Source organism: Tenrec ecaudatus, chromosome 1, assembly GCF_050624435.1.
Source record: "Tenrec ecaudatus isolate mTenEca1 chromosome 1, mTenEca1.hap1, whole genome shotgun sequence".
Taxonomy (NCBI): domain Eukaryota; kingdom Metazoa; phylum Chordata; class Mammalia; order Afrosoricida; family Tenrecidae; genus Tenrec; species Tenrec ecaudatus.
This window is the reverse complement of record NC_134530.1, coordinates 21,037,707-21,041,355: the sequence shown is the minus strand read 5'-3', so window position 1 is coordinate 21,041,355 and position 3,649 is coordinate 21,037,707. Positions and strand designations below refer to the sequence as shown.

Below are 3,649 nucleotides of genomic sequence, written 5' to 3'. Positions count from 1 at the left end.
TTAGCCTCTGTTTTCTCATCATTAAAGCTGGACACCCAGCCGTGTCTACCTGATGGGGCTGCTGGACTGAGCAAATGAGAGAAGGAAATGGCACAGAAGAGAGGTAACAGTAACCAACGTGTGCTTTGGTTTCATAGTGTGCCATGCACAGCACAGAGGGAGCCCTGGTGTCACCGTGAGCAAAGTATCGGGCTGCTAAGCACATGGTCAGCAGTTCAAAACCACCAACCGCTCCTCTAAAGCTCTAAAGTCTTGGAAACCCACAGGCACCATTCTGCTCTGTCCTAAAGGGTTGCTGTAGGGCAGGGAGTGTGGCACAGGGTGGTGCTATTGCGATAATGGCATTGTATTTACTATGGCCCCGACATGGAATCAGTTTTAAACGTGGCTGTTCAGTTTACAAAGCAGTGGCTTTTCTTTATTTCCTCTGACAACAACCCCATGGAATCATTTATAGAATGGATTATTATTGTTGGGTGCTGGCAATTAAATTTTTTTCTTTTTACAGTTGTTTTCTTGATATAATATTCACAGAGCATACACTTCAATAGTTAAATCACATTTTATTTTTATTTTAAATACTCTTATTGGGGGTTCTTACAGCTCTTATCACAATCCATACATTCTTCCATTGTGTCAAGCACATTTGTACATAGGTTGCCCTCATCATTTTCAAAGCCTTGTCTTTCTACTTGAGCCCTTGATACTAGCTCCTCATTTTTTGCCTCCCTCTCCTACCCTCCCTCCCTCCCTCATGAACCCTTGATGAATTATAGATTATTATTTTCATATCTTACATCACCCACTTTTCTGTTATTCATCCCCCTGGGAGGGAATTATATGTTGGTCCTTGTGATCGATTTCCCCTTTCTTCTCCTGGTGTCTCTATTCTCATTATTAGTTCTGAGGGATTTGTCTGTCCTGGATTCTCTATGTTTTGGGTTCTTATCTGTAGCAGTGTACATGTTCTGCTCTCATCCGATTTGTAAGGTAGAGCTGAAGTCATGATAGTGAGGAAGCTGTAAAGAACTAGAGGGAAGTTATATGTTTCCTTAGTGCTATACTGCACCCTGACTGACTCATCTCTTCCTTGTTACCTTTCTGTAAGGGGATGTCCAATTGTGTACAGATGGGCTTTGGGTCTCTACTCCGTGCCCCCCCACCTCCAAATCACATTGGTATGATTTTTGTGTTGGGTCTTGCATGCCTGATCCCACTGACACTCACTGGCAATTCACTTCTGACACGTAGTAACCCGGTGTACAACAGCATGAAACACTGCCCAGTCCTCCATCGTCCTTGCAATGGTTGCTGTGTGTGAGCCCCTTACTGCAGCCGTGGTGCTGCTCCATTTTGTTGAGGATTTTCCTTGTTGTTGCTGACCGTCTCCCTTCCTATGGTGTTGCTATGCGTTGGAATGGACTCCGTGGCAGTGAGGTTTGTGGTTGGTTGGTTTATTTTTGAGCGTTTTCTAATTCACCAGGTATGATGCCCTTTTCCAGGTGCCATTTCCTCCTGATAACATGTCCAAAGTAAGTGAGACAAAACCCGACCACCCTATCTCCCAAGGGGCCTTCTGGGCATCCCTCTTCCAAGACATTTTTCTTCTGGAAAAGGGTTTTTTTCTATCAGCATTGTTTGCCACCACCGTAATTAAAGTGCATCGATTCCAGGCCGGTCTTCCATATCCAATATCCAACTTTCACATGCATATGGGTCGATTGAGAGCATCATGGCGCGGGGCAGGCCCGCTTAGTCCTCGAAGTGACTTCTTCTCAAAGTGACTTTTTGACGCTTTGAAAAGGCCATGGGCACTGCCCAGTGCGGCGAGTTATTTGATTCCTTCCATGAGCATTGATCGTGGGTCCAGGCAAGAGGAGATTCTTGTTAACTTCAAGCTTTATTTTCCCCATATCTTCAATAAACAAAGGGATGTTTGCTGTACTGCTTTTGAAATGATGAAAAGCAGAAAAGAATAGCGTTGCTTATGGACAAACTAGTTAATGATATTACGAAGCATCAATAAGAGAGTCCCACGTCATGAGGGGTGCTTTGGAATAATGTTGCAACGGCATGGAGCATATTAAATGCCAACTGTAAAGCCACAACTTGGAATTCACTTCACCTGAAATAGAGCACATATGTAGACACCTGTGGTGGAAGAGGAGCCCTGGTGGCAGAGTGGGTTTGGCACTGGGTTGCTAACCAGGAGGCTAGTAGTTCAAAACCACCAGCCTTCCTGCGGGAGAAAGATGAGGCTTTCTACTCCCATAAAGAGTTAGTCTCAGAAACTCACAGGGGCAGTCCTACCTTGCTGTGAGTTGGAACCAACTCCATGGTAGTGACTTTTGAATAAGTGACAGGGGGGAGGGGAATAGGGGTTATTTGTGTTTGGGGGCACTGGGTTTATGTTAATGGTGCGGGAACGTTTTGGAAAAGGATAGTGATAATTGGTTGTATCATATAGAAAATGTCATTGAATTGTAAGTGTAGACATGGTGCGCTGATTAGATTTTAATCACCCCCAGGGTGGTGTGGTGAGGATGGAGTTGTAGGGCTCAACTACAGCTGTGGACACCTGAGGGGCGGGGTAGATGGAGAACTCCAGCTTGGATTTCTTGCCATAATCAACTGAGAGGCGCTCCATCAGCAGGGATGTGAACCCGGAACCGGTGCCCCCACCGAAGCTGTGGAAAACCAAGAAGCCCTGGAGACCTGTGCACTGGTCAGCCAGCTTGCGGATTCTGTCCAGGACCAGGTCGATGATCTCCTTGCCGATGGTGTAGTGCCCACGGGCATAGTTGTTGGCAGCATCCTCCTTGCCCGTGATGAGCTGCTCAGGGTGGAAGAGCTGGCGGTAGGTGCCAGTGCGAACTTCATCAATGACTGTAGGCTCCAGGTCTACGAACGCTGCCCTGGGCACATGCTTGCCCACGCCCGTCTCACTGAAGAAGGTGTTGAAGGAGTCATCTCCTCCCCCAATGGTCTTGTCACTGGGCATCTGGCCATCGGGTTGGATGCCGTGTTCCAGACAGTAGAGCTCCCAGCAGGCATTGCCGATCTGGACACCGGCCTGGCCGACGTGGATGGAGATGCACTCACGCATGCTGGGGCTCGTACGGCTTCGTGGGGCGAGAGGAGAAGAAAGGACGACGACAGGAGCCTCCCGCTGACAGACTACCAAGGAGTCCGGGGGAGAAGTCGCCCCAGAATTTCTTAATAAATCCCTGAGACCATACAATTTCAATTTTCTAAAATTCACTTGAAAACCAAAACAACTTTCCACAAGGACATTGTGGAATCCCTCTAGGTCTGTAGATAGGAATCTAACTCATTATCTCAAATAGCTGCACAATGTCCCATAAAATGCATGTATTTAGATGATTCAGCCACTCCACCTTTGAGGGCAGGCAGGTTATTTCCAGTTCATCTCATTTCCATTATAAACGAGTCTTCAGCAAATGTATTTATATGGGCTGGGTCTCAGATGCAAGATTTAAACTAGGTATTGTCATGTTGAATTATCCAAAAATGCAAGAATAGGCCACAATTCCCACGTGGGCGCAACCTACGGAGTGCCCTTTCTTTCCAACACACCTTTGCCAGCACCGAGCCCTGTCTTAACCTACTTTTAACGATACCTATCTGA

General features: G+C 46.7%; 1 pseudogene; it reads right to left on the bottom strand.

Annotated features, from left to right (window-relative positions):
- Positions 1-2,518: 2,518 nt before the first annotated feature.
- Positions 2,519-3,196, bottom strand: LOC142453354 (tubulin alpha-1C chain pseudogene; annotated as a pseudogene).
- Positions 3,197-3,649: the final 453 nt, after the last annotated feature.